The sequence below is a fragment of the Salvelinus namaycush genome, unplaced genomic scaffold, assembly GCF_016432855.1.
Source record: "Salvelinus namaycush isolate Seneca unplaced genomic scaffold, SaNama_1.0 Scaffold74, whole genome shotgun sequence".
NCBI lineage: Eukaryota > Metazoa > Chordata > Actinopteri > Salmoniformes > Salmonidae > Salvelinus > Salvelinus namaycush.
Window position 1 is genome coordinate 464,907 of NW_024061464.1, and position 13,123 is coordinate 478,029.

Below are 13,123 nucleotides of genomic sequence, written 5' to 3' on the forward strand. Positions count from 1 at the left end.
GGAGTACACAGACACACATCCTACACTACACATGTACTGGAGTACACAGACACACATCCTACACTACACATGTACTGGAGTACACAGACACATATCCTACACTACACATGTACTGGAGTACACAGACACATATCCTACACTACACATGTACTGGAGTACACAGACACACATCCTACACTACACATGTACTGGAGTACACAGACACACATCCTACACTACACATGTACTGGAGTACACAGACACACATCCTACACTACACATGTACTGGAGTACACAGACACACATCCTACACTACACATGTACTGGAGTACACAGACACACATCCTACACTACACATGTACTGGAGTACACAGACACACATCCTACACTACACATGTACTGGAGTGGACACACATCCTACACTACACATGTACTGGAGTACACAGACACACATCCTACACTACACATGTACTGGAGTGGACACACATCCTACACTACACATGTACTGGAGTACACAGACACACATCCTACACTACACATGTACTGGAGTACACAGACACACATCCTACACTACACATGTACTGTAGTACACAGACACACATCCTACACTACACATGTACTGGAGTACACAGACACACATCCTACACTACACATGTACTGGAGTACACAGACACACATCCTACACTACACATGTACTGGAGTACACAGACACACATCCTACACTACACATGTACTGTAGTACACAGACACACATCCTACACTACACATGTACTGGAGTACACAGACACACATCCTACACTACACATGTACTGGAGTACACAGACACACATCCTACACTACACATGTACTGGAGTACACAGACACACATCCTACACTACACATGTACTGGAGTACACAGACACACATCCTACACTACACATGTACTGGAGTACACAGACACACATCCTACACTACACATGTACTGGAGTACACAGACACACATCCTACACTACACCTGTACTGGAGTACACAGACACATATCCTACGCTACACATGTACTGGAGTGGACACACATCCTACACTACACATGTACTGGAGTACACAGACACACATCCTACACTACACTTGTACTGGAGTACACAGACACACATCCTACACTACACATGTACTGGAGTACACAGACACACATCCTACACTACACGTGGACAGACACACATCCTACACTACACATGTACTGGAGTACACAGACACACATCCTACACTACACATGTACTGGAGTGGACACTACCTAGTCAGATCATGTTTTAAGAGTTCTGAACACACGGACTTTGCTATGAGGGTCAGACTGATCTCAGTTAATTCATACTGTATGTTGTAGTCTGTCCAAGAGGGGAATCACACAGACTGATCTCAGTTAATTCATACTGTATGTTGTAGTCTGTCCAAGAGGGGAATCACACAGACTGATCTCAGTTAATTCATACTGTATGTTGTAGTCTGTCCAAGAGGGGAATCACACAGACTGATCTCAGTTAATTCATACTGTATGTTGTAGTCTGTCCAAGAGGGGAATCACACAGACTGATCTCAGTTAATTCATACTGTATATTGTAGTCTGTCCAAGAGGGGAATCACACAGACTGATCTCAGTTAATTCATACTGTATATTGTAGTCTGTCCAAGAGGGGAATCACACAGACTGATCTCAGTTAATTCATACTGTATATTGTAGTCTGTCCAAGAGGGGAATCACACAGACTGATCTCAGTTAATTCATACTGTATGTTGTAGTCTGTCCAAGAGGGGAATCACACAGACTGATCTCAGTTAATTCATACTGTATGTTGTAGTCTGTCTAATAATTAAATCACACAAGACTGACAGCCTGTAATTTTATTCAAAGCATTCAGTTGATTACATGGCAGTTTAGAGAGAAACATCATAACAATAATCTACATCATAATCAATAATCAATGTCATAACATTTATAATCAATAACATCATTATCTATATACTACTAACAACATCATAACAATAATCTATATCATAATCAATATGATAACATTTATAATCAATAACATCATGAGAGGTAAACAACAACAACAAACCCCTTTATTATAATTTTTTTCAAAATACAAAGAACGAACAGATGATTATAATAATACATGGATTAATAATGGGAACACTTCAAGATAAAGAATCTAAGAGACACTAAATAAGATAAAGAATCTAAGAGACACTAAATAAGATAAAGAATCTAAGAGACACTAAATAAGATAAAGAATCTAAGAGACACTAAATAAGATAAAGATTCTAAGAGACACTAAATAAGATAAAGAATCTAAGAGACACTAAATAAGATAAAGAATCTAAGAGACACTAAATAAGATAAAGAATCTAAGAGACACTAAATAAGATAAAGAATCTAAGAGACACTAAATAAGATAAAGATTCTAAGAGACACTAAATAAGATAAAGATTCTAAGAGACACTAAATAAGATAAAGATTCTAAGAGATACTAAATAAGATAAAGACAAAGACTAAAGACAGTAAGACAAAAGCAAAAAGCAATACATTCTGGAACACAAGTCAGATGTAATGAGCTACTCTCTTCAAATAATTAAAACCCCATGTTACCAAACTCCCTGTTACCCAAAACCCCATGTTACCAAAACCCCATGTTACCCAAAACCCCATGTTACCAAACCCCATGTTACCCAAAACCCCATGTTACCCAAAACCCCATGTTACCAAAACCCCATGTTACCAAAACTCCATGTTATCAAAACCCCATGTTACCAAACTCCCTGTTACCAAAACCCCACGTTACCAAAACCCCATGTTACCCAAAACCCCATGTTACCCAGAACCCCATGTTACCCAGAACCCCATGTTACCAAAACCCCATGTTACCCAAAACCCCATGTTACCCAAAACCCCATGTTACCAAAACCCCATGTTACCCAAAACCCCATGTTACCCAAAACCCCATGTTACCCAGAACCCCATGTTACCCAAAACCCCACGTTACCCAAAACCCCATGTTACCCTGGTGGTAAAAAACTTAACTAAAAGGAATAATGGTGGTTGCAGTCACTCCTTTTAGATTCCTTCCAAGGTTCTAGAAAGATAAACTAATTCTGAACTTGTTATTAAAATTAGAACCACTTCAGGTTTGTCACCACATTTTAAACACCAGTCCACTGCTGACCATCGATTTAAAACACAAAACTGACCTAAGATCAGCATGTAGGGTCAGCTTCATTCTACTCCTACTCCGTCCCCTGGGCTGCTCTCTCCTCTCCCGGTCCAGCTTCAGCTCTGGAGCTCAGAGAGACCATCTCCATGGCATTGACATAAAGATCCATGCTGCTCACTCTGTTCACTCTCTTCTGCCTCCTGGTGGGCTAGGGAGACACAGCACCAACAGTCAGACATTTACTCTGTAGTATCTCCATTCTCTCTCTCTCCCTCTCCCTCTCACCCTCTCCCTCTAGTTTAAATGACTTGTAACGTCTGAGTAAATGTCTTTACCTTGTAGTACAGGTAGGAGGTGGTGATGGCTGTCAGTAGGAGCAGCAGCACTACAACGTGTCTGATGATGAAGGCTGGCAGAGGAGAGGCTGCCAACAGAAACACCTTTGATGAGGGGACTGATCATCATCACATAGATCTGTGGGAAATCTGTCAATGACAAAGTTATAAGTCTGGTTCATGTTCAGTTACCTGTGACGGTGAGGGAGAGGAGCTCACTCTCAGAGGAGAAGTTATGAGAGAAAACATAATTGTCATAAACACAGCTGTAGTTCCCTTGGTGGGAGTCATCTGCAGCAGGGAAGAGGAAGGCAGCAGAGTGATTGACAGCTGGCTGGGTCTGGGTTCTGTTGGAGCCGGTGAACGTGAGGAGGAAGGAGCCTCCTGGGTACTGTGGCTGAGTGGAGCAGGTGATGGTGAAGCTGTAGCCCCTGAACACCTCGGGCCCCTGGTGGCCCCTGGAGACCCCTCCCATTGAGTCAGTCAGGGAGATATCAGGCTGGACCAGGTGATCTGTAACAATAAAAGAGAAGAAGAAAAACCTCTTCAACTAGTTTCCTATAGATATGACAATAACATCAGCATGTAACAGTGCCAGCCACCCTCCCTCACAGGGCAACATGAGTAGTGGGCCTACAGTCACTGAGACAACATATGTTGATATCAGGCTTAAGCAGGACATCTGGAACAAGAGGAGAGAAAAAGAAAACGTAGCTCCTCAACTACTTTCCTCATTTAGATATGACAATAACATGACATGTGACAGTGGTAGTGAGTAGAGACATTCACTGAGATAACACTCAAATACAAAAGCATTCTGGGATATTTAAGTTGTATTTGATTCCTACTTGACTGAGTGATCTATTTTGCAAAGCAGTCTTACAAGCTAAACAGTCATCATGAGAGGTGCAGAGGAAGTTGTATGAATGAAGGAAATCAGTTGAATATAATTATAATATGTTGATATTTCCTGAGCAGATCACTGTGAGTCCAGGAAGGAGATATAATACATGGACAAAAGTATGTGGAACTCAGCAGTGAGTTTTACAACAGAGGATTATTTTTACGCTCTACGTAGTTCAACACTCAGCGGTCCGTTCTGTCAGCTTGTGTTGTCTACCACTTCACGGCTGAGCCGTTGTTGCTCCTAGACGTGCCACGTTAAGTCACTGAGATCTTCAGTAAGTCCATTCTACTGCCAATGTTTGTCTATGGAGATTGCATGGTTGTGTGCTTGATTTTATATACCCGTCAGCAACAGGTGTGGCTGAAATAGCCGAATCCACTGATGTCCACATACTTTTTGGCCATATAGTGTATCTTGTTATTACCTGAGCAGATCACTGTGAGTCCAGGAGAGACTAGCTTATAGCTTCTTCTGGAACACTCCCTCAGTGAAGACTCAGACCCAGAACAGGAAACTCTAAACCCTCTAGTGGTGTTTCCAGTTAGTACTGAAACAGTGGAGCCACAACCCATCTGTCTACACACTACTGGAGCTACATTCTCCTGGTTCCTGTCACCAGCTCCCACAATCCTCCACTCTCCCTGGTAGTACGACTCCACTCCACCAGCACAGCGACTGCCTCCTCCCACCAGCCTCACATCATCAGGCTCTGAGAAAAGAAAAGAGAGCGACAGTAATCTTACTATTTTCTCACTAAAACACACCTATATTGTCTCTCATATTCTTCACTCCAGGTGAGAAACAATGTTGATTGAGTGACAAACTGTTTCTTACCTGAGCAGGTGAGTCCAACAGCATTACCAGGTAGGCAGGTGTTGTGTTTTCTGTCTGAGGTGTCACAGTCCAGGAGAAGGGACTCTTTGCCTTTACACTGGAAGTCTTTATCCCAGGTCTGACCCTCACCTCCTCCATAGAGCCCCCCCTGTAGAGCTGCAGGAGCCCCACAGCCAAGCTCCCCACAGACTACCTCTGCATCCTGCCGGTCAAAGTCAGCTTCACACACTGAGGCCCAGGACTGATTGGACTTCACCTCCACTCTCCCAGAGCAGAGACCAGCTCCATCCACAAGCCGCACAGACTCTGGAGGAAAAGAGTTGGTTGAACATTCAATCAGTTTTGTTGATGACACTGTCAAGGACTAAACACAAATATGTTGGATAAAAGATTGTAGTTTGCTATGTTTGATACTGTAAGAGGTAGAAATGGGTTCTTAGTCACTCAGGATCGGGTTGGGAATAATGCAGGCAGGAGACAGGAATAAGTTCACTTCACTTTATAGAAAATATACAGCTGGACATCCATCAGGCAGCTTCACTTCAGTACCATCTGAACTACAATGATCTGCCCATGAACATCTCCCATAAACCAATATGACAAACACAAATATAATGTTTAAATACATCTGACATCTCTCCCTCTATTTAAATGAAATAAAAACACATAAAACATTATACATGGTAATATTGTATAATGTACAAATAAATCTCTCAATATGACCAGTCTCTTACCTGAACAGGACACATGACGATAATTTCTACCATAACAGACACCAGGTTCTCCTATGAAGTCACACTGTCTAAATGAAGACTCACGTCCCCTACAACTCAATAGTGCGACTTCTCTTCTTCCATCTTCAATCAGACGTCCTCTAGATTCAGCTACAGGATTCCCACAGTCCAGCTCTCTACACACAACCTTAGCCTCTCTCATTCTCCACCACCACCCAGTACATAGACCTGACCACTATCCTTCATAGAAGACTTCCACTGTCCCAGAACAGGAAGTGGTTCCATTCACCAGTCTGACTGAGTATTCAGCTGTAAACAGCAGAGAGGAAAACACAGTGGTGAGGACAGATGATGACAGTGATTCTGTTATTCTAACAGCAGTAATGCTTTGTGGTTGACAAGTATTAGTAGTTCCATAAAACACTACTTGTTATTGGGTTTTAGAATGGTTTGTATGGACACATGAATTTCTCCATGTGGGATAATAAAGTTGACTAATATTGAACTGCTATAATCACTGTAGATTTATACTCTACCTACCTGGTGGACTGACGCTTTGAGCCTGGAGATCTGAGGAGAAAGAGAGAGAGAGAGGAGAAAGAGAGAGAGAGACAGAGAGAAACAAAGGAGAAAGGGAGGAGTCAGAGGAAGAGAGAGACAGAGGAGAAAGGGAGGAGTCAGAGGAAGAGAGAGACAGAAGAGAAAGGGAGGAGTCAGAGGAAGAGAGAGACAGAGGAGAAAGGGAGGAGTCAGAGGAAGAGAGAGACAGAGGACAAAGGGAGGAGTCAGAGGAAGAGAGAGACAGAGGAGAAAGGGAGGAGTCAGAGGAAGAGAGAGACAGAGGTTAAATGAACATCAACATGACCTTTCATGATGTGATGGGGAAGACAGGCTTATCTTTGGTATGGTGCAACAACACCCATGTGTACATACACTATATATGCAAAAGTATGTGGACACCCCTTCAAATTAGTGGATTCTATTTCAGCCACACCCCTTCCTGACAGATTATTTTAAATCAAGCACTCAGCCATGCAATCTCCATAGACAAACATTGTCAGTAGAATGGCCTTAATGAAGAGCTCAGTGACTTTCAACATGACAACATCATAGGATGCCACCTTTCCAAGTCAGATGGTCAAATTTCATAATCCCCCAACTCCTCATCTTCCCCTCTCCTCCCCTCCCCTCCCCTCTCCTCTCCTCTCCTCTCCTCTCCTCTCCTCTCCTCTCCTCTCCTCTCCTCTCCTCTCCTCTCCTCTCCTCTCCTCTCCTCCGCCTCTCCTCATCTTCCCCTCTCGTCTCCTCTTCTCCCCCTCTCCTCTTCCTCTCCCCCTCTCCTCTCCTCATCTGCCCCTCTCCTCTTCTCCCCCCCTCTCCTATTCCTCTCCCCCTCTCTTCTCCTCATCTCTACTCCTCTTCTCCCTCTCTCTTCTACTAATCTTCCCCTCTCTTCTCCTCTTCTGCCCCTCTGGTCTCCCCTTCTCCCCCTCTCTAATCCTCTTCTCCTCTTCTGCCCCTCTCGTCTCCTCTTCTGCCCCTCTCTCCTCCCCTTCTCCCCCTCTCTAATCCTCTTCTCCTTTTCTGCCCCTCTCGTCTCCTCTTCTGCCCTTCTCAACTCCCCTTCTCCCCCCTCTTCTCCTTTTCTCCCACTCTCTTCTACCCCTCTTCTCCCCCTCTCTAATCCTCTTCTGCACCTCTCGTCTACAGCTCTCCACCCACTCTTCACCTCCCACTCTCTTCTCCCTCTATTCTCATCTCCCCCTACCCTCTTCTCCCCCTCTCTCTTCGCCTCCCCCTCTCCTCTAATCTTCTCCCCCTCTCTCTTCTCCTCCCCCTTTCCTCTACTTTTCTCCCCCTCTCTTCTCCTCTTCTCCCCCTTTTCTCTTCTGCCACTCTCTTCTCCCCACTCTTCCCTCTTCTCCCCCTCTCTCTTCGCCTCCCCCTTTCCTCTAATCTTCTCCCCCTCTCTCTTCTCCTCCCCCTTTCCTCTACTCTTCTCCCCCTCTCTTCTCCTCTTCTCCCCCTTTTCTCTTCTGCCACTCTCTTCTCCCCCACTCTTCTCCTCTTCTCACCCTCTCTTCTCCCTCTTCTCCCCCTCTCCTCCCCCTCTCTTCTCCTCTCCTCTCCTCCCCCACTCTTCTCCTCTCCTCCCCCACTCTTCTCCTCTTCTCACCCTCTCTTCTCCTCTTCTCCCTCTTCTCCCCCTCTCCTCCCCCTCTCTTCTCCTCTCCTCTTCTCCCCCTTTTCTCTTCTGCCACTCTCTTCTCCCCCACTCTTCTCCACTTCTCCCCCTCTCTCCTCCTCTTTCCCACCCCTCTTCTCCCTCTTCTCCCCCTCTCCTCCCCCTCTCTTCTCCTCTCCTCTTCTCCCCCTTTTCTCTTCTGCCACTCTCTTCTCCCCCACTCTTCTCCTCTTCTCCCCCACTCTTCTCCTCTTCTCCCCATCTCTTCTCCTCTTTCCCCATCTCTTCTCCTCTTCTCCCCCCCTCTTCTCCTCTTTCCCCCTCTCCTCTCCTCTACACTCCTCCCCCTCTCCTCTTCTCCCCCTCTCCTCCCCCTGTCCTCTCCTCTCACGTTTCTTCTCATCTCTTCACTTCTCCCCCTCTCTCCTCCTCTTCTCCCCCTCTCTCCCCCTCTCCTCCCCCTCTCTTCTCCTCTCTTCAATTCTCTGCTTCTCTCCTCTTCTTCTCCCCTCTCCCTTCTCTTCCTCTTCCTCTCTCTTCTCCTCTCTCCTCTCCTGCACCTCTCCTCTTCTCCCCCATCTCATCTACGCTCTTCTCTTCTCCCCCTCCCCGCTCTCCTATTCTCCCCTCTCTCCACACCTTCCCCCTCTTCTCCCACCCTCTCCTCTTCTCCCCTCCCCTCTACCCTTCACTTCTCCCCTTCCCCATTTCTGCCCCTCTCCTCTTCTCCCCGCTCCCCTCTCCTCTTCTCCAACCCGCTCTCCTCTCCTCTACACTCCTCCCCCTCTCACAGCTCCTCCTCTCTACTCCTCTTCTCCCTCTTCTACTCCTCTCTTCTCCTCTCCTCTTCTCCCCCTCTCTTCTCCTCTTCTCCACCTCTACCCTTCTTCAACCCGCTCTCCTCTCCTCTACACTCCTCCCCCTCTCACAGCTCCTCCTCTCTACTCCTCTTCTACCTCTTCTACCCCTCTCTTCACCTCTCTTCTTCTCCCCCTCCCCCCTTCACACCTCCCCCTCTCTTCTCCTCTTTTCCCCCTCTTCTCTTCTCCCCCTCTCCCCTTCTCCCCCTCTCTTCTCCTCTTCTTCCCTTGTCCTCTCATCTCCTCTTCTCCCACCCTCTCCTCTTCTCCCCCTCTTCTCTTCTCCCCTCCCCTCTACTCTTCTCTTCTCCCCCTATACTCTTCTCTTTTCCCCCCTCTCCTCTCATCTTCTCCAACCCTCTCCTCTCCTCCCCTTCCCCACTTCTGCCCCTCTCTTCTCCTCTTTTGACACTCTATTCTCCTCTTCTCCCCTTCTCATCTCTTCTCCTCTCACTTTTCTTCTCCCCTCTCCACTTCTCCACCTCTTTTCTCCTCTTTTCCCCCTCTCTTCTCCTCTTCTGCCCCTCCCTTCTCCACCCCACTCTCCTCTCCTCTACACTCCTCCCACCTCCCCCTCTTTTCTCCTCTTCTCCCCCTCTCCTCTCCTCTCCTCTTCTCCCCCTTTCTTTTACACCCTCATCTCTTCCCCTCCCCCCTCTACTCTTCTCCCCCTCTCCTATTCTCTTCTCTCCTCTTATCCCCCTCTACCCTTCTTCTCCCCCTCTCTTCTCCTCTTTCACCCATCTCTTCTCCTCTTTCCCCACTCTCTTCTCCTCTCCTCTCTTCAATTCTCTTCTCCCCTCCCCTCTTCTCCACCTCTCTTCTAATCTTCTCCCCTCTCCTCTTCTGCACCTCTCCTCTTCTCCCCCATCTCATCTACTCTCCTCCCCCTCCCCGCTCTCCTATTCTCCCCCCTCTCCACACCTCCCCCTCTCTTCTCCTCTTTTGCCCCTCTTCTCCCCCTATTCTCCCCATCTCCTCCCCTCCCCTCTCCTCTTCTCCCCCCTTCACTCATCTTCTCCAACCCTCTCCTCTTCTCTCCCTCTTATTCTCCATCCACTCCTCTCCTCTCCTCCCCCTCTCCACTCCACTTCTCCTCTTTCCCCCATCTCTTCTCCTCTCCTCTCTTCAATTCTCTGCTTCTCACCCTCTCCTCTTCTCCCCAAACTCATCTACTCTTCTCTTCTCCACCTCTCTTCTAATCTTCTACCCTCTCCTCTTCTCCCCCATCTCATCTACTCTCCTCCCCCTCCCCGCTCTCCTATTCTCCCCACTCTCCTCTTCTCCCCCTCTTATCCACTCCCCCTCTCCTCTTCTCCCCTCCCCTTTTCTCCCCTTCCCCACTTCTGCCCCTCTTTTCTCCCCTTTTGACACTCTATTCTCCTCTTCCCCCCTCTCATTCTCCCTCCACTCCTCTCCTCTTCTCCTCCTCTCCTCCGCCTCTCTTCTCCTCTTCTGCCCCTCTCTTCTCCACCCCGCTCTCCTCTCCTCTACACTCCTCCCCCTCTCCCAGCTCCCCCTCTCTTCTTCTCCCCCTCTCTTCTACACCCTCCTCTCTTCCCCTCCCCCCTCTACTCTTCTCCCCCTATCCTCTTCTCTTATCCCCCTCTCTTCTCCTCTTCTCCACCTCTACCATTCTTCTCCCCCTCTCTTTTCCCCATCTCTTCTCCTCTTTCCCCCATCTCTTCTCCACACCTCCCCCTCTCTTCTCCTCTTTTGCCCCTCTTCTCCCCCTCTTTTCCCCTCCCCCTCTCCTCCCCTTCCCCACTTCTGCCCCTCTCTTCTCCTCTTTTGACACTCTATTATCTTCTTCTCCCTCTCTCATTCTCCCTCCCCTCCTCTCCTCTTCTCCCCCTCTCCACTTCTCCCCCTCTCTTCTCCCTCCACTCCTCTTCTCCCCCCCTCCACTTCTCACAATCTCCTCTTCTCCCCCTGTCCTCTCCTCTCCTCTTCTCCTCTCACTTTTCTTCTCCCCTCTTCACTTCTCCCCCTCTCTTCTCCTCTTTTCCCCCTCTTCTACCCCTCTCTTCTCCTCTCCTCCCCCTCTCCTCTTCTCTTCTCTCCTCTTCTCGCCCTCTCTTCTCCTCGATCTCTTCTCCTCTTTCCCCCATCTCTTCTCCCCATCTCTTCTCCTCTTTCCCCCCTCTCTTCTCCCCATCTCTTCTCTTCTCCTCTTCTCCCCTCTCTTATCCCCCTCTCTTCTCTTCTCCCCCTCTCTTCTCCTCTTTCCCCTTCTCCTCTTTCCCCGCTCTCTTCCCCTCTCCTCTCTTCAAATCTCCGCTTCCCACCCTCCCCTCTTCTCCCCTCTTCTCCTCTCCTCTTCCCTCTCCCTTCTCTTCCTCTCTCTTCTGCACCTCTCCTCTTCTCCCCATCTCTTCTACTCTTCTCTTCCTCCATGCTCTCATATTCTCCCCCCTCTCCACACCTCCCCTCTCTTCTCCCCTTTCCTCTTCTCCCCTCCCCTCCCCTCCCCTCTCATCTCATCTTCTCCAACCCTCTCCTCTCATCTTCTCCAACTCTCTCTTCTCCTCTTTTGACATTCTATTCTCCTCTTCTCCCCCTCTCTTCTCCTCTTTCCCCTTCTCCTCTTTCCCCGCTCTCTTCCCCTCTCCTCTCTTCAATTCTCCGCTTCTCACCCTCTCCTCTTCTCCCCTCCCCTCTTCTCCCCTCCCCTCTTCTCCTCTCCCCTTCCCTCTCCCTTCTCTTCCTCTCCTCTTCTCCCCATCTCTTCTACTCTTCTCTTCCTCCATGCTCTCATATTCTCCCTCCTCTCCACACCTCCCCTCTCTTCTCCTCTTTTCCTTCTCTTCTCCCCTTTCCTCTTCTCCCCTTTCCTTTCCTCCCCTCCCCTCCCCTCTCATCTTCTCCAACCCTCTCCTCTCATCTTCTCCCCCCTCTCCTCTACTCCCCTCTCCTCTCATCTTCTCCAACTCCAATTATCTCTTCTCCTCTTTTGACACTCTATTCTCCTCTTCTCCTCCTCTCTTCTCCTCTTCTCCCCCTCTCATCTTCTCCACCCCTCTCCTCTTCTCACAATCTCCTCTTGTCCCCCTCTCTTCTCCTCTTCTCCACCTCTACCCTTCTCACCCTCTCTTCTCCTCATCTCTTCTCATATTTCCCCCATCTCTTCTCCCCCTCTCTTCTCCTCCCCCTCTCCTCTCCTCCCCCCTCTTCTCTTCTGCCTCTCTCTTCTCCTCTTCTACCCCTCTCCTCTTCTCTCCCTTTCCTCTTCTCCATCTCTCTTCTCCACTTCTCCCCCATCTCTTCTCCCCCTCTCCTCTTCTCCCCTTCCCCTGTTCTCCCTGTCTCCTCTTCTCCCCCTCTCATCTTTTCCAACCCTCTCCTCTCCTCTTCTCCCCCCTCTCCTCTACTCCCCTCTCCTCTCATCTTCTCCAACCCTCTCCTCTCCTCGTCTCCCCTTCCCCACTTCTGCCCCTCTCTTCTTCTCTTTTGACAATCTATTCTCCTCTTCTCCCCCTCTCATTCTCCCTCCACTCCTCTTCTCTCCCTCTCCCCCTCTCCACTTCTCACAATCTCCTCTTCTCCCCCTTTTCTCTTTCTTCTCCTCTCCTCTCCCTCTCCTCTTCTCTTCAGACAGGTGACTGAGAGGGCCCTAGTGGAGACAGGTGGCTGAGAGGGCCCTAGTGGAGCCGGGTGACTGAGAGGGCCCTAGTGGAGCCGGGTGGCTGAGAGGGCACTAGTGGAGACAGGTGGCTGAGAGGGCCCTAGTGGAGACAGGTGGCTGAGAGGGCCCTAGTGGAGCTGGGTGGCTGAGAGGGCCCTAGTGGAGCCGGATGGCTGAGAGGGCCCAAGTGGAGCCGGCTGATTGAGAGGGCCCTAGTGGAGCCGGGTGACTGAGAGGGCCCTAGTGGAGACAGGTGGCTGAGAGGGCCCTAGTGGAGCCGGCTGATTGAGAGGGCCCTAGTGGAGCCGGCTGATTGAGAGGGCCCTAGTGGAGACAGGTGGCTGAGAGGGCCCTAGTGGAGACGGCTGGCTGAGAGGGCCCTAGTGGAGCCGGATGGCTGAGAGGGCCCTAAGTGGAGCCGGGTGACTGAGAGGGCCCTTGTGGAGACAGGTGGCTGAGAAGGTCCAACTGGAGACAGCTGGCTG